Source organism: Pongo abelii, chromosome 1, assembly GCF_028885655.2.
Source record: "Pongo abelii isolate AG06213 chromosome 1, NHGRI_mPonAbe1-v2.0_pri, whole genome shotgun sequence".
Taxonomy (NCBI): Eukaryota; Metazoa; Chordata; class Mammalia; order Primates; family Hominidae; genus Pongo; species Pongo abelii.
The window spans coordinates 173,336,302-173,355,140 of record NC_071985.2 but is presented as its reverse complement, the minus strand read 5'-3'; the positions used below and the strand labels follow the sequence as shown (position 1 = coordinate 173,355,140).

General features: G+C 35.5%; 1 protein-coding gene and 1 long non-coding RNA gene across 4 annotated transcripts in view; one reads left to right on the top strand and one right to left on the bottom strand.

The window, feature by feature from the left end:
• Positions 1-2,620, top strand: part of FGGY (FGGY carbohydrate kinase domain containing) — a 492,018-nt gene extending 489,398 nt beyond the window's left edge. For all 3 annotated transcript variants that reach the window (XR_008514557.2, XR_008514537.2, XR_008514552.2), the window contains one exon: positions 2,410-2,620. The gene's annotated coding sequence lies outside the window, so the exon portion shown is untranslated. The remainder of the gene's footprint in view (positions 1-2,409) is intronic.
• LOC129050801 (uncharacterized) overlaps positions 1-18,839 on the bottom strand; it is a 37,561-nt gene that overhangs the window by 8,273 nt on the left and 10,449 nt on the right. Inside the window, exon 5 of the long non-coding RNA XR_008514608.1 lies at positions 2,865-2,970. This is a non-coding gene — a long non-coding RNA (uncharacterized LOC129050801). The remainder of the gene's footprint in view (positions 1-2,864; positions 2,971-18,839) is intronic.

Genomic DNA, 18,839 nt, shown 5'->3' with positions numbered 1-18,839 from the left:
CTTTTCAGGTGCATGGTGCAAGCTGTTGGTGGATCTACCATTCTGGGGTCTGAAGGTCGGTGGCCCTCTTCTCACACCTCCACTAGGTGGTGCCCCAGAAGGGACTCTAGCCCCCACATTTCCCTTCCACACTGCTCTAGCAGAGGTCCCTTCCACATTGCCCTAGTGTACATCTTCTGACATCTAGGCAGAGGTTCCCAAACCTCAATTCTTGACTTCTATGCACCCACAGGCATAACACCATGTGGAAGCTGCCAAAGCTTGGGCTTGCACCATCTGAAGCCATGGCCCAAGCTCTACAATGGCCCCTTTCAGCCATGGCTGGAGTGGCTGGAACTTAGGGCACCAAGTCCCTAGGTAATGCACATAGTTCAGGGACACTGGGCCCAGCCCACGCCACCACTTTTTCCTCCTAGGCCTGTGATGGGAGGAGCTGTGATGGGAAGCCTGTGATGGGAGGAGCTCCTAGGCCTGTGATGGGAGGAGCTGCCATAAGGACCTCTGACATTCCCTAGAGACATTTTCCCCATTGTCTTGGGGATTAACATTTGGATCCTCATTACTTTTGCAAATTTCTGCAGCCATCTTGAATTTCTCCTCAGAAAATGGGATTTTCTATCACATTGTCAGGCTGCAAATTTTTCAAACTTTTATGCTGTTTCCCTTTTAAAACTGAATGCCTTAAACAACACACAAGTCACTTCTTGAATGCTTTGCTACTTAGAAATTTCTTCCACCAAATACCCTAAGTCATCTCTCTCAAGTTCAAAGTTCCACAGATCTCTAGAGGAGCGGCATAATGCTGCCAGTCTCTTTGCTGAAACAAAACAAGAGTCACTGTTGCTCCAGTTCCCAACAAGTTCCTCATTTTCATCTGAGACCACCTCAGCCTGGACCTTATTGTTCATATCACTATCAGCATTTTTGTCAAAGCCATTCAACAAGTCTCTAGGAAGTTCCAAATTTTCCCACGTCTTCCTGTCTTCTTCTGAGTCTTCCAAACTGTTCCAACCTCTGCTTGTTACCCAGTTCCAAAATTGCTTCCATATTTTTGGGTATCTTTTCAGCAACGCCCCACTCTACTGGTACCAATTTACTATATTAATCTGTTTCCATGTTGCCGATAAAGATATATCTGAGACTGGACAATATACAAAAGAAAGAAGTTTAATTGGATTTACAGTTTCACATGTGTAGGGAAGCCTCACAATCATGGTAGAAGGCAAGGAGGAGCAATTCCCATCTTACATGGATTCCAGCAGGCTAAGAGAGAATGAGGAAGACACAAAAGTGGAAACCCCTGATAAAACCATCAGATCTCATGAGACTTATTCACTCCCATGAGAACAGTATGGGGAAAATGCCCACTGGTTCCCTCCCACAACATGTGAGAATTATGGGAGTATAATTCAAGATGAGACTTAGGTGGGGACACAGAGCCATACCATATCACCTTTCATGCTGTCAGCTATGGGTGTGCATTCTCTTTCTGACTAGAGCCCTGATTGATAAAATGAATATTTATAAAATGGAAAAAGTGAGAGAAAATAGAGTCTCATTATTAAACCCCTACTACAGGCCCTGCACAGAGGCAGGCATCTTTATAGTGGATATTCAATAAATGCTGATAAATTTGAAGAAAAGGGAATAAGACATGGTAAAGCAGAGACGATTTCACAAAAATCTGAGACACAAGATTCAGATCCTTTGTGTCAGATGACCCCATTTCCCAAATTTGGAATGTGAACAGAAGAAAGAGAGACAATGAGGATTGTCTGTTCAACTCAGCAAGCCTGGAAAACAACAACAATGCTAGTATGTATGGAAGACATAAAATACTATTCTAGGTTTAAGTAAGATTTAAAGGAAAATAGTACAGTAAAAGGCAAGTACATGATTTTTCACTTGTCATTTTGTGAACTTGGGTGTAGAGTGGAAGTGAGCAGACATGAACATAATTAATGGAATGGCCATTTTTCTTATATGCCTAACCATTTTTTTTGCATGATTTACAATTTTCAAATGCTGTTCCCTCAGAAAAGAAATTTTACCTTGTTTTTGCAAAAAAAGATCAAGTTGAAGAATGACTTTAACAATAGAGAAAGTAACCAGTGTCCCCAAAGTATATTATTCACAGTGTCTAGCACAGGCACAGTGAAAGGTTCATGGGTATCCAGCAAATTCTGTTGTTGGTCCTGGAAACCAACAAAGTCAGATATTCAAAATGCCTTTCTTGTTTACAAAAAGTATTCTACTTGTTATTGCTGTCAGGAGAGACCCTTTCACTTAGATCCTCTTTATTGAGAAAGTAGAAAACCCTGATAAAAGCATCAGATATTTAAAAAATTTTTAAATTTCTCTTTTGAGCACAAGCTTTTTGTTTGTTTGTTTGTTTTGTTTTTTTTACAGGAGAATGGAGATGTCTGGGATGTTTTGTGCACAAATTGTCCTCAGAACCAAACAAAATAACCAGCATAGGAGAGAATTCACAAAGTAAGAGACTCATAAAGTAAAATGTTTTGCTTTACTTTTTGCCTTTTTCATCCTGCTTTGATTTTCAACGTGCAAATCATTCTGTTACTATAAACTTAATAAAGAAGTAAAAGGCAAAGACCAAAAATATAATAATGAAATAAAGTTTTTATCAGTTATAATTTTTTGGCATGATCAGGTTATCTTTGGTGTACACTTCAGGGTTTTGTATTTCAAACACAACTCTTCTTAAAACTTTTCATGTGTCCCAGATGTGACCTAGTTTCATTCTGGGAAATGAATGCTGAGTGTTGTACAGACAAGTCAAACAGACATAGCTATTTTAGGAGCCATTAATGTAGTGCTTACAGAAACCAAATATGTAAACCCACCTGGCCAGGAAAACCTTTATTGAGTGTATACTTTGTGCTGAGTGATATTCCAGTCTTCAGAAATGAAAATACAAAGGGCAAGGCCCAATCTTGAAGAGCTCATAAACTAGTAAGAGAGAACAACAAACATGTTACAAGGCAAAAACAAATGACAAATGTAAATAATAAAGCCAAAGCATAATATGTACAATAATGGAAGCCTGAAAAAGGTAAAGAGGTATTACATAAAATGGAGCCGTTTGTTCTGTCTTAGGAGAGCTCAAAAAAGGCTCCACAGTAGAGGTAGAATCCGAGCAAATTCAAAAGTTTAAAGTCCAGTTTGGAAATTTTCTTTCAATTAAGTCATGACGTGTTTATGGACAAATATCCACTTGAATCAATAAGAAAAGGGAAATGACTAGCATAATACTGCACATAAAATAAGAATTAAAATGTTTCTTCTCTCCTCGTGTATTTTTAAAATTAAGGTAAAATTCATATAACATAAAATCCACCCTTTTAGTCATTTTAAAGTGTACAATTTTTTAGTACATTTTAAAGTGTACAATTCAGTGGTGTTTAGTACACTCACAATGTTTTGCAACCATTACTACTACCTAATTCTAGAATATCTTTATCATCCAAAAAGAAACCCTGTGCCCATTGAGTAGTCACTGGCCTTTCCATTTACCCCGACTCCTCCAGCACGTGACAACCACTAATTTGCTTTCTGTCTCTATGCCTCTTCTGGACACTTTATATAAATACAACCTACAATATGTAGCCATTTTTGTCTAGTTTCTTTCAGTTGGCATAATATTTTCGAGGTTCTTCCTTGTTATAGCATGAATCAGTACTTTATTCCTTTTCATAGCTGAATAACATCCCATTGTATGCATATGCCACATCTTGTTAATCTATTTATCGGTTGGAGGACAGTGGGTTGTTTCTACATTTTAGCTATTGAGAATAGGGCTGCCTGCACGTTCATGTACAAGATTTCTTTGAACTCTTCAATTATCTTAACTATATACCTAATGATATGGTTTGCCTGTGTCCCCACCCAAACCTCATCTTGAATTGTAGCTCCTATAATCCCCATGTGCTGTCGGAGGGACCTGGTGGCAGGTAATTGAATCCCGGTGGCTGGTTTTTCCTGTTCTGTTCTTGTGATGGTGAATAAGTCTCATGAGTCTGATGGTTTTATAAAGGGCAGTTCTGCAAATGCTGTCTTTCCTGCCACCATGTAAGATGTGCCTTTGCTCCTCCTTCACCTTCGGCCATGATTGTGAGGTCTTCCCAGCCATGGGGAACTGTGAGTCCATTAAACCTCTTTTTCTTTATAAATTACCCAGTCTTGGATATTTCTTTATAGCAGCATGAGAACAAACGAATACACCTAGGAGTAGCATTGTTGGGTCTTATGATAATACTAGGTTTAACTTTTCAAGGAACCACCAAACTATTTTTTTTCATGTTGGCTGCACCATTTTACATTCCCACCAGCCATATATGAACGTTCCAATTTCTCCACACCTCACCAATATTCATCACATTCTGTTTTGTTGTGTTTTGTAGTTATTGTTTTGTTTTGTTTACTTTTTCCCATCCTAGTGAGTGTGAAGTATCTCATTGTGGTTTTCCTTTGTATCTCCCTAATGACTGGTGATGCTGACTATCTTTTTATGTGCTTATTGGCCATCTGTACATTTTCCTTAGAGAAATGACTATTCAGATCCATTGCCCATTTTTGAATTAGGTAGTCTTTTGTTATCGAATTGTAAGAGTTCTGTATAAATTCTGGATATAAGTCTCATCAGATCTATAATAGGCAAATATTTTCTCTCATTCTGTAAGTTGTCTATTTTTTTTGATAAATCACCCACTCCAGGGACATAGCCACCATGTGCTCACACACGCCTCATCAGGGGCCCAAGCACCAGCCCATTCCAGGGTCCACTGCCAGTGACTCTGTTCATTCCAGCAGCTGAGTCACTACACAACTCACCCAGAGGCCAGAGGGACTAGCCCACCCAAGGCCTGCCACTGGTGGCAACCTCACCCACTCCAGTGGCCAAGCCACTGAACATCTGTGCAACCCTCAAGACCTAAGGACTGGCCCACTCAGAGTCTTCCACCTCTGGAAACCTCACCCGCTCAGACACAGAGCTACCAAAAGCCTATAGGCCCTCTCAGGGGACAGAGATCTGGCCCACTGGGGGCCCACTACACTTTGCAAAGCTGCACTATAGCCTCCACAAACTCTTGCAGCCTAGGCCACTGAGGCACTTGCAGACACTGCTAACATTGAATACACCAAACAGAATCACACAGAGACTATACTATTGCACCCACCTGGACCCAAAGCCAAAACACTACCCAACCAACACTATAGGACAAATCTACAGGAAAAATTCTTTCTTTATGAAAGTTGCTCGATAAAATGAGACAAGGCAACTGCTACACCAGATGTGCAGATATCAACATAAGGACACAAGATGTATGAAAAAGCAAGGAAACATGACACCTCCAAAGGAACATAATAATTTTCCAGTAGCAGACTCCAAAAAAGAAAATCTATGAAATGCCTAAAAATGAACTCAAAATAATTATCTTAAAAAAACTCAGTCAGATATGAGAATACAAATAGACCATTCAATGAAATCAGGAAAAAAATTGATCATCAGAATAAGAGATTCAACAGAGATAGGTATTATAAAATGGAACCAAACAGAAATATTGGAACTGAAGATTTCAATGAATAAAATAAAGATTACAAGCAACAGCTTCAACTATTGACTGGATCAAGAAGAAAGAATTTCTGAACTTGAAGACAGGTCTTTTGAAATAACCCAGTAAGACAACAAAAGAAAAAAAAAGAATTGAAGAGAATGAAGAGGCATACAAGACTTCTGAGACATTAAGTGAACAAATATTCAGATTATGTAAGTTCTAGAAGGTGAATAGATAGGAAAAGACATTGAAAATATATTTAAATAAATAACAGCTGAAAACTTCTCATATCTTGAGAGAGATAGGGACAATGTGACCCAGGAAGCTCAGAGATTCCCAAATAGATCCAACACAAAAGGCCCCTCTTCAAGGTAAATTGTAGTCAAACTGTCAAAAATCAAAACAAAGGGAATTCTAAAAAGAGCAAGAGAAAAGTGTCAAGTCACATATAAGGAAATCCTTGTCAGACCAACAGAAAAATTTTCAGCAGAAACCTTATAGGCCAGGGAGAATGGGATGATATATTCAAAGTACCGAAAGAAAAAAAAATTGCCAGGCAATAATACTACACCCAGCAATTATGTCCTTCAGAAATGAAAGACAAATAAGTTTTTCACAGATAAGCAAAAAAAGGAGGAAATTTATCACCACTAGACAGGCCATACAAAAAATGCTTGAGGGAGTCCTAAATCTGGAAGTGAAAAGATGATACCTACCAACATGAAAATTCATGAAAGTATAAAACTCACTAGTAGAGCAGACACACAAAGAAGAAAGAGAAAGGAATCAAACGTTATTACAAAACAACCAAACCATGAGAAACAAGAAGAGAGAAAGACAGGGACAAAAAATGTAAAAAACAACCAGTAATCAATTAAGAAAATGACAGAAGTAAATCCATACCTATCAATAACAACTGTGAATGTAATTAGTTTGGATTCTCCAATTAAAAGACATGGATTAGCTGAAAGGATAAAAACAAAACAAGATCAAACTATATTTTATATACAAGGAACTCACTTCACCTGTAAAGATACACATAGACTGAAGTAAAAGAATGGGAAAAGATTCCATATAAACAAAAAACAAAACTGAGCAGAAGTAGCTATAATTACTTATGTCAAACAAAAGAGATTAAATTTAAGTCAAAATACATAAAAAAGAGACAAAGAGAGTCATTACATAAGGATAAAGGGATTAATTCCATAAAAGGATATAAATTCTAAATATATATGCATCCAACACAGCAGCACTCAGATATATAAAGTAAATATTAAAGGGCGAGATACACTGCAATATATCAATAGGTGGAGAGTTCAACACTCCACTCCTAGCATTGGACAGGTAATCTATACTGAAAATCAACAAAAAACATAGAACTTAAGCTGCATTATACACCAAATAGACCCAACACACATCTACCAAACGTTTTAACCAACAGCTGCAGAATACACATTCTTCTCATCGGTATATGCAACACTCTCCAGGATAGACCACAAAACAAGCCTCAATAAACTTAGGCCACAAAACAAGCCTCAATAAACTTAAGAAAATTGAAATCATATTAAGATTTTCTTTAGATCACAATCGAATAAAGCTAGAAGTCAACAAGATGAACTTTTGAAACTGCATAAGTACCTAGAAGTTAAATAACATGCTTCTGAATGATCAATGGTGCAATGAAGAAATTAGGAAGAGAATTTAAAAAACCTTTTGAAACAAATGAAAATAGAAACACAATATACCAAAACCTATGGGAGATAGCAAAAGCAGTTCTACCAGGGAAATTCAAAGCAATAAATGACTACATCAAAAAAGCAGGAAGATTAAAAAAAAAAAAACTTCACTAATATAGCACCTCAAAAAATTAGATAAACAAGAACAAGCCAAGCCTCATATTAACAGAAGAAAACAAATAATAAAGATTAAAGCAGACCTAATGAAAATAGAGACAAAAATACAAAAGATTGACAAACAAAACAACAGTTGATTTTTTGAAAAGAGACTAAGAGAAAAAGAAGAAGATCCAAATAAATAAAATCAGAAATTAAAACAGAGACCTTAAAACAAATGCCATGGAAATGCAAAGAATCATTCCAATTTGCCAACAAACTGGAAAACCTAGAGGAAGTGTGTAAATTCTAGTACACATAAAATCTACCAAGACTGAACCAAGAAGAAGCAGAAAATCTGAACAGACAAATGGCAAGTAATAAGCATCTCCCAACAAAGAAAAGCTCAGGACCAGACGACTTCACTGCTCAATTATATCAATATTTTAAAAGAGAACTAGCAACAATTTTTCTCAAACTATTTCAAAAAAATTAAAGAGGAGGGAACTCTTCTAAATTTATTATATAATGCCAGTCTTATGCTGATACACAAACCAGAAAAGAACAAAACGAAAATGAAGACTACAGGCCAATATCTGTAATGAACATAGATGCAAAAATACTCAATAAAATACTAGCAAACTAAATCTAACAGCACAGCAAAATGATTATACACTATGATCAAAGGGGATTTATTTCAGGGATGCAAGGATGGTCCAACATATGCAAAGCAATAAATGTGATATATCACATCAACAGAATGAAAGACATTAAACATCTAAATAGACACAGAATCATCTCAATAGACACAGAAAAAGTATTTGACAAAATTCAGTATGCCTTCATGATAAAAACTCTAAACAAATTAGGTATACAAGGAACATACCTCAACACAATAAAGCCTATGTGACAGACTCACAACTAATATCATACTAAATGGGAAAAAATGAAAAGCTTTTCCTCAAAGAAATCAAACAAGACAAGGACCCCATTTTCAACACTCTTGTTCAACTAGCATGGGAAGTCTTAGCCTGAGCAATTAGGCAAGAGAAAGAAATAAAATGCATCCAGATTGGAAAAGAGAATGTCAAAATGTCCTTGTTTGCAGATGACATGATCTCATATAGAGAAAAACCTGAAAACTCCACCAAAAACTCTTAGAACTATTTAAAAAACTCTTAACATTGCACGATTAAAAAAATCACCATAGGAAAATCAGTAATGTTTCCACACACCAATAACAAACTAGCTGAAGAGGAAATCAAGAAAACAATCCTATTTACAATAGTTACAAAAAAGACACCTAGGAATAAATTTAGCCAAAGAGATTAAAAATTTTTACAATGAAAACCACAAAACACTGATGAAAAAAATTGAAGAGAAAAAAATGAAAAAAAAAATTCCATGTTTATGGATTGGAATAATTAATATTGTCAAAATGCCCACATAACCCAAAGCAATGTACAGATTCAATTTAATCCATATCAAAATGCCAATGGCATTCTTCATAGAAATGAAAAAAAAACCCTAAAATTTGTATGAAATCAGAAAAGACCCCAAATAGCCAAACTAATTCTGAACAAAAGGAACAAAGCTGAAGCCATTATAGTTCCTGCTTTCAAATTATAATGCAAAGCTATACTAACCAAAATAGCATGGTACTAGCATAAAAACAGACACATAGACCATGGCAAAGAACAGAAAACAGAAAAATGAATTAATGTACTTATGGCCCACTGATTGACAAAGGTGACAAGAATATCCACTGGGGAAAGGACAGACTCTTCAAAAAATGTTGCTGGTAAAACTGGGTATCTATATGCAGAAGAATAAAATTAGACCCCCTACTTCTCACCATATACAAAAATCAACTTGAAATGGATTAAAGACTTAAATGTAAGATGCAAAACTATAAAACCACTAGAAGAAAACATAGGAGAAACACTTCTGAGCAAAGATTTAATGATGAGACTTCAAGAACACAGGCAACAAAAGCAAAAATAACAAATGGGATTATATCAAACTCAAAAGCTTCACTATAGCAAAGGAAACAATCAAGAGAATGAAGAGGCAAGGGATTAATATCCAGAATATACAAGGAACTCAAACAAGTCAACAGCAAAAAAAAAATCTGATTTAAAAATGGGCAAATGATCATAATAGACATTTTTTGAAAAGACATACAAATGGCAATGTATGTGCAAAAGTGCTCAACATCACAAACCATTAAGAAAATTTAAATCAAAACCACAATGAGATATTGTCTCACCTAGTTAGACTAGCTATTATTAAAAGCACACACAAAAAAGTGCCAGCAAAGATGCAGAGAAAAGGAAACTCTTATATTCTGTTAGTGGGAATGTAAATTAATATAGCCAGTGTGTAAAAACAGTATGGAATTTCTTCAAAAAAAATGAAAATAGAACTACCATATGATGTAGCAGTTCCACTATTGGTTATGTATCCAAAGGAAAGGAAAACCATATGCTGAAGTGTGATCTGCATCCCTGTGTTTATTGTGGCACTATTCACAATAGCCAAGATATTGAATCAACCTACATGCCCATCAGTAGATGAATGGATAAAGAAAATGTCATATATATATGTGATATATATATATCACAATGAAATATTATTCAACCATAAAAAAGAATAAAATTCTGTCATTTGCAGCAACATGGATGATCCTAGGAGATATTATGTTAAGTGAAGTAAGTCAGACACAGAATGATAAATACCACATGTTCTCACTCATAATGTGGAAACTAGAAATGCTGAGCTCATAGAAGCAGAGAGTAGAATTGTGGTTACCAGAAAAGGGTAGGTAAAGGAGGGAGTTAGAGAAGTTAGTTAAAGGATACAAACTTACAGCTAGATAGGAGGAATAAGTTCTAGTGTTTTATACAACTGTGGGGTGACTACAGTCAACAGTAATATATATATCATTTCAGATAGCTAAAAGGAGGATGTTAAATGTTCCCAACACAAAGAAATGATGGATGTTTGAGATGATGGGTATGCTAATTACCCTGATTGATAATACACATTGTATGCATGTATTGAAATGTCACTCTGTACCCACTAAGTATATATAATTATGACGATTTCAATTAAATTTTTTGTTTTTAGTTTTAATGAAGTTTATGTTATCTATTTTTTCTTTTGTTGCTTGTGCTCTTGATACCTTAGCTAAGAAACTATTGCTTAATCTAAGGTCATGAAGAGTTACACCTATGTTTCCTTTCAAGAGTTGTATAGTTTTAGCTTTTACATTTGAATTTTTAAATCTGTTTTGAATTAATTTATGTATGTGTTATGAGGTAAAGATCCAAATCCATTCTTTGCCATGTAGACATTTGTTTGTCCAAGCATCATTTTTTGAAAAGACAATTCTTTCCCCCATTGAATGGTCTTGACATCCTTATTAGAAATAAATTATCCATAGATATATTGATTTCTTTCTGGACTCTCAATTATACTCCAGTGACCTATATATCTACCCTTATTCCAATAGTACACTGTTTTGATTTTTGTAACTTTGCAGTAAGCTTTGAAGTATGGGTTTAAGTTCTTTTTGCTTTCTTTTTCAGGATTTTGGATGTTCTGCATCTCTTGCAATTCCATATGAATTTTAGAATCAGCTTCTCTATTTGTTCAAAAAAGAAGTTGAAATTTTGATAGAGCTTGCACTGAATCCATAGATCAACTTGGGGAGTATTGCCATCTTAACATTATATCTTCCAGTCCATGAACATGAAATCTCTTTCTGCTTACTAAGGTTCTCTTTAATCTCTTTCAGCAAAGTTTTATAGTGTTCAGTGCACAAGTGTTACACTTCCCTGGTTAAATATATTCCTAAATATGTTATTGTTTCGATGTTATTTTATTTTTGTGTTTCTGTTTGGTTTTGTTTAGTTTGTTTTTGAGGCAGAGTCTCACTCTGTCTCCCAGGCTGGAGTGCATGATCACAGCTCACTGCAACCTCTGCCTCCCGGGTTCAAGTGATTCTCCTGCTTCGGCCTCCTGAGTAGCTGGGACTACAGGCATGCACCATCACACTCAGCCAATTTTGTATTTTTAGTAGAGACAAGGTTTTGCCATGTTGGCCAGGCTGGTTTTGAACTCCTGACCTCAAGTGACCCGCCTGCCTCAGCCTCCCAAAGTGCTGGGATTACAGGTGTGAGCCACCACACTGGGATTGATGTCCATTTAAAACAATTTAAATGAAATTGTTTTATGGTTTCCTTTTCAGGTTGTTCATTACTCGTGTATATAAATACAATGGGGTTTTATATACAGTAGAGACATCCATTGTAGAAAAACATGGAGTTTTGATATTATATTCTGCAACTTGGCTAAATTCCTCTATTAGCTTGCTATAGTCTGGATGTGTGGCTCCTCCAAATCTCATGTTGAAGTATGAACTCTATTGTTGAAGGTGGGCCTAGAGAGAGGTGTTTGGGTCATGGGAACAGATCCCTCAAGAATGGCTTGGTGCTCTCCTCACAGTAATGAGTTCTCACTCTGTTAGTTCATATAAAAGCTGGTTGTTTAGAAGAGCCTGGGGCCTCTTGGTGGCTTCTCTCTTGTTCCCTCTCTCACAATGTCACATGCCTACTCCCCCTTCCTTCTGCCATGAGTATGAGCTCCCCGAGGCTTCACCAGAAGCCAAGCAGATCCTGGTGTCATGGTTGTACAACCTGCAGAACTGTGAGCCAAAGAAAACTCTTTATAAATTACCCAGTCTTGGGAATTCCTTTATAGCAATGCAAAACAGAGTAATGCATAGCTTTAGTAGTTTTTTGTTTGATATAAAATCATGTCATCTGTGACTAGAAATAGTTTTACCTCTGCCTTTCTAATATAGATGCCTTTTATTTATTTTTCTTAGCTTGTTGACCTGGCTAGAACGTTCAGTATAATGTTGAATGGAAGTGGCAAGAATGAAAATTCTTGTCTTGTGCCTGATATTACAGGGAAAGCTTTTGGTCTTTTACATAGAGTTTGATGTTAGCTATGGAATTTTCCAGATGGCCTTTATCATGTTGAGAATGCTGCTTTCTATTTCTACTTTACTGAGTGTTTCCATCATGAAAGACTGTTGAATTTTGTCAAATGCTTTTTGTCATCAGTCAAGATGAATGTGTGGGGTTTTACTCTTTCTTTCATAAATGTTGTAATATGTTGATTTGACTTCTTTTCATATGTTGAACCATCCTTGCATCCCTGGAATAAATTCCACTTAGTCATGAGGTATAATCCTTTTAATCTAGTGTTGAATTTTGTTTGCTAGTATTGTGTTGAAAATTTTTGCATCTATATTCATAAGGTATATTGGCATGCAGTTTTCTCTTCTTGTCATATCTTTGTCTGGCTTTGATATCAGAGTAATGCTGGCCTCATAGAATGAGTTGGGAAGTATTTCCTCCCCTTCTACTTTCTGGAAGTTTGAAAAGAATTACTCTGCTTCATAAAATATTTGGTAGACTTTGCCAGTGAAGCCACCCAGTCATGAGCTTTTTTCTGTTAGAATTTTTGATTACTGATTCAATATCCTTACTTGTTTTAGGTCTATTCAGATTTCATCTTGAGTCAATTTTGATAGTTTGTGTGTGTAGTTTGTGTGTTTCTAGGAAGTTGTTCATTTTGTCTAGGTTATGTGATTTTTTTCACATAGAAATGTTTATAGCACTCTCTATAATTCTTTTTATTTTCATAAGGCTAATAGTAATATTATCACTTTCATTTTTTATTTGAATCTTCTTTTTGTCTTCATCAGTTGAGCTAAAAGTTTGGCAATTTTGTTGATCTTTTCAAAGAACAAACTTTAGTTTCATTAATTCTCTTTATTATTTTTCTATGTTTTATTTCATTTACCTCTCCTCAAATCTTTATTATTTCAGCCCTTCTGTTTGCTGTGGGCTTAGTCTGCCTTTTTTTTTTTTTTTCTAGTCACTTAAGAAGGTTAGGTTATTTATATAAGATTTTTTTTAATGTAGGCATTTAAAAGTATAAATTTCCCTCTGAGCACTGCTTTCATTGTATCTCATAGATTTTGGTATGCTGTGTTTTCATGTTCATATATCTCTATTTTCTAAATCCCCTTGTGATTTCTTCTTTGGCCCATTGGTTATTTAAGAGTATGTTGTTTAATTTCCACATATTTGTGAATTTTCCAGTTTCCCTTCTGTTATAGATTTCTAATTTCATTCCAAAGACACTTGTTATGATTTCAATATTTTAAAATTTATTGAGATTTGTTTCGAAGTTTAACATATGGTTCATCTTGGAGAATTATCCGTGTGCACTTGAGAAGAATGTGTATTCTGCAGTTGTTGAATGGAGAGTTCTGTACATGTCTCTTAGGTCTAGTTGGCTTATAGTGTTATTCAAGTCCTCTATGTCCTTGTTGATGATCTGCCTGTTGACTTATTCATTATTGAAAGTGGAATATGCAACTGTCCTACTCATATTGTTGAACTGCCTACTTCTGTCTTTAATTGCCCATCTTTGCTTCATATATTTTGAGGCTCTGTTTATAGGTTTATAATTGATATATGTTCTTGATGGATTGACCCTCTTTTATTATGTAATATCCTGATTTGTCTGTTGTAACAATTTTTTTGTTTTTTATTTTTTGAGATAGGGTCTTGTTCTATTGCTCAGGTTGGAGTAGTACAGTGGTACAATCACATCTTGCTATAGTCTCAACCTCCTGGGCCCAAGCAGGCCTCCCACCTCAGTCTCTCAAATAACTGGGACCACAGGTAAATACAACTAAGCCCAGCTAATTTCTTAATTTTCTTTCTTTCTTCCTTCCTTTCTTTCTTCTTTTTCTTTTTCTTTCTTTCTTTCTTTCTTTCTTTCTTTCTTTCCTTCCTTCCTTCCTTTCTTCCTTCTCTTTCTTTCCTTCTTTCTTTCATTCTTTCTTTCTTTCTCTCTTTATTTCTTTCTCTTTCTTTCTTTCTTTTTTCTCTCCCTCCCTCCCTCCCTCCCTTCCTTCCTTCCTTCCTTCCTTTCTCTCTCTCTCTCTTTCTTTCTTTCTTTCTTTCTTTCTTTCTTCTTTCTTTCTTTCTTTTGAGATGGGGGTTCCCTATGTTGCCCAGGCTGGTCTTCAACTCCTAGGGTCAAGTGATCTTCCCTCCTTGGCTTACCAAAGAGTTGGGATTACAGGCATGAGCTACTGCACCAGGCATAATTTTTTTCTTAAACTCTATTTTGTCTGATAATCATATATTTACTCCAGCTGTCTTTTAGTTAGTGTTTGCATGAAAGAGCTTCTTCCATTTCTTAGCTTTCAACTTATTTTGACTTTGAATCTAAAGCAAGTCTCTTATAGACAGCATACAATTAGATCATGTTTTTCAATCTTTACTGCCAACATTTGCCTTTTCATTAGAGCTTTCATCCATTTATTTTTAATGTAATTACTGGTAAGGTAGGATTTTTGCCATTTTGCTATTTGCTTTCTATATATATTTTTTTTGCTCTGTAATTCCTTTGTTACTGCCTCCTTTTGTATTAAATACATATTTTCTAGTATAACTTTTTGATTACTTTCTCTTTTCTTTTTCTACACATTTTAAAGTTGTATTCTTAGTGGTTGCCCTGAGGATTACAATTAATGTTTTCATTTATAGCAATCTAGTTTCAATTCAAGTTAGTTTCAATTGTATACAAAATGTTTGCATTTACACAACTCCATCCCTCTCTTTATGTTGTTATTGTCACAAATGATATCTTTATATATTGTGTATTTATAAACATAGATTTATAATTTTTGTATTATCCAATTGGATTTAAATCACATAAGATAAAATGAGGTTTATAAACTGAAAAGACATTAATACTGACTTTTATATTTATCTTCATATCTACTTTTACTGCTTTTTTTGCATTTTTTCTTTTCTTTTTCCTTTTTTGTTTGTTTTGTTGTACCTTTATTCTTTCCTTCCTTATTCCTTATTTTCTTGTTTAAAACATTGGTAGGAGAAAAGAGAAAAGTGCTTTTTGCTTAGGATTGACTTGGCTATTTGGGCCCTTTTTTTTGTTCTATATGAATTTTAAGATAGTTTTTTCTAATTCTGTAAAGAAGGTCAATGGTAATTTAATGAGAATCATGCTACATGACTTCAAACTATACTACAAGGCTACAGTAACCAAAACAGCATGGTACTGGCACAAGAACAGACACAGACTAATGAATCAGAATAGAGAAATCAGAAATGAGACCACACACCTGCAACAATCTGATCTTTGACAAACCTAACAAAAACAAGCAATGGGGAAAGGATCCCCTATTTAATAAATGGTGCTAGGAGAACTGGCTAGCAGTATGCAGAAAATTGAAACTGGACCCCCTCCTTACACCATATACAAAAATTAACTCAAAATGGATTAAAGACTTAAATCTAAAACCCAAAACTATAAAAATCCTAGAAGACACTCTAGACAATACCATTCAGGATGTAGGCAAAAATTTCATAACAAAAATATCAGAAGCAATTGCAGTAAAAGCAAAAATTGACAAATTGGATCTAATTAAACTAAAGAGCTTCTGCACAACAAAAGAAAGTATTATCAGAGTGAACAGACAACCTACAGAATGGGAGAAACTGTTTGCTATCTATCTATCTATCTATCTATCTATCTATCTATCTATCTATCCATCCATCTATCTATCTATCTATCTGTCTATCTAACAAAGATCTAATATCCAGAATCCACAAGTAACTTAAACAAATTTACAAGAAAAAAATAAACGACCCCATTAAAAAGTGGACATTAAAAAGCGAACATGAACAGATCCTTCTCAAAGGAAGACATACATGCAGCCAACAAACATGAAAAAAAGCTCAACATCACTGATCATTAGAGAAATGCAAATCAAAACCACAATGAGATACCATCTCACACCAGTTAGAATGGCTACTATTAAAAAGTCAAAAAACAACAGATGCTGCAGTGGTTATGAAGAAAAAGGAATGTTTTTAGACTGTTGGTGGGAGTGTAAATTAGTTCAATCATTGTGGAAGACAGTGTGGTGATTCCTCAAAGACCTAAATGCAGAAATACCATTTGACCCAGCAATCCCATTACTGGGTATGTACCCAAAGGCATATAAATCATTCAATTATAAAGATACATGCATGCATATGTTCATTGCAGCATTATTTGCAGTAGCAAAGTCATGGAATCACCCTAAATGTCCATCAATGATAGATTGCATTAAAAAAATGTGGTACATATACACCATGGAATACTATGCAGCCATAAAAAGGAATGGGATCATGTCCTTTGCAGGGACATGGATGGAGTTAGAAGCCATTATCCTCAGCAAAGTAACACAGGAACAGAAAACCAAACACTGCATGTTCTCACTTACATGTGGGAGCTGAATGATGAGAACTCATAGACATATGGAGGGGAACAACACACAATGGGCACCTGTGGGGTGGGGAGAGCATCAGGAAAAATAGCTAATGGATTCTGGGTTTAATACCTGGGTGATGGGATGATCTGTGCAGTAAACCACCATGGTACACGTTTACCTATGTAAAAAACCTGCATATCCTGCACATCTATTCCCAAACTTATATTTTTTTAAAAAAGAGAAAAGTGTTCTTTATTATTATTTTAAGTTGAGAAGCTTATAATGTTATTGGTGATTAATCCTTTCCCTTGTCTTTGACACTCACGCACTGTGTTACAAATATGTCTCCGTGTTATTTATTTGTCCTTTTGAGATGCAAGTCCTGCAACTTCAACTGGATGTTAAGCATAATAGGAGTAGAAACTCTGCCTTATATTTCTCCACATTTCTAATGTCAAAGGAAACTATTGTAGAAGATATTCAATATGTGGTTGTTGATTTTGTACTAGACAGCGTACCTCATTTCTTCAGGCAGGCAAACTATTATTGTCTCCATTTACAGTGAGAAAACTGAGGGCCAACAGAGTTCAGGAACTTGACCAAGATAATAATGAAGAGGGGACAAAAACATGTTCTTCTGTGCTTTGTACCCAACATTGTTTCTCAGGCAGCTTGTTTTAGTTATCTCTTACAAGCCTACAACAAGCTTTCCCACCACCAGCACTAACTTCTGGCAACAGATAGTACTTGTAATGAATAATCCAACTGAAACAGCATTCAGTTTGAGATCCTATCTGTTCTTTTTGAATAAACACTGAAAGCAAATGAAATAGGAAATTGTTTCCCACAGACTTCCTGAGCAATAGGGAAAAACATTTGAACCCTATTCTCAGCCAAAGGACAATGAGAGGGTGGCTGTGCATGCAGGTCATGCTGAACAACTTCAAGTGAAACACAGAAGACAGCATGACCAGAGTTTGCCCTTCTTGAAACTTGAAGTGGGTGAATTGTGTCTTTTCAGCCCTCAGACCTACTTGCTTGGCTTGGAGAATGGCCTCTGGTAGTAGAAGTCACAGATGAAGATTTTAGGGTCAAACAAATAAGGGTTTTAATTTTGGGATATCTACAACACAAACAGTAACTTTGAACAACTCACTTGCAAAACTAAGATTTTTATGAGGATTAATGTAAATCATGTATGTGATGGTGCCTGGAATAGAAGAAATTGATGTTAGCTTTCTTTCTTCCTCTATGGGCCCTCTAACTTCAGCATTGCCACCATTACCCCTTATGAAATAAATAGGCTGATAAATATGTTCACCCTAAAGCCTAAATGACTATTAGGTTCAATATTATAGTTTTTGCAAGAGTGACCCTATTTTAACAGGTGACAAAAATCTCATTTTCAAGGAATGAAATTATGAAATGGATCCTGCTTTGCTCATAGACATCCAGGCTTACTAAACATCATTCCCTACAACATGGAACCAGGGATCCTTGGAGAAATGGCTGAGTCCAGGATAGGGTCAATGAAAGTACAAAATGATCCTGTAATATCCTGTGCCTAGAAGTACACAAAAAAACAATGGATTATGCAAAAAAGATGCAGAAGCCAATGTGAAGGCATTCCCACAGGCTGAACTTCTGAGGGACTGATGATTAAAATGACTCATGTCAGGAATGGATTATAACATGCTGAATAAAAATATATTTATAGTCCATATTGGCACTTAAAAAAATTAAAGGTGGATATGAAGAAAGAGGAAAAGCTATTTTTATAGAATAATGCCAACTAATAGATATAGAAGGAATAGTGGAAATAGAAAACCACCACCCTTTTACACACCATAGTAATACTTGATTCTGACAATAATTATTAATGGATGCTAAAGGCATTGAGTGAAAAATTGGGGGTAAAAATATACACACACATTCTCAGATTATTTAGTAATAACAATGGTAAAATATCTTTACAATGGAGAGATCTAGTGGACATCATTCTAATCAAATGGTAAAATTTAATCTCCTTAGTAATTAGACAATCTAGTACCATTTTAT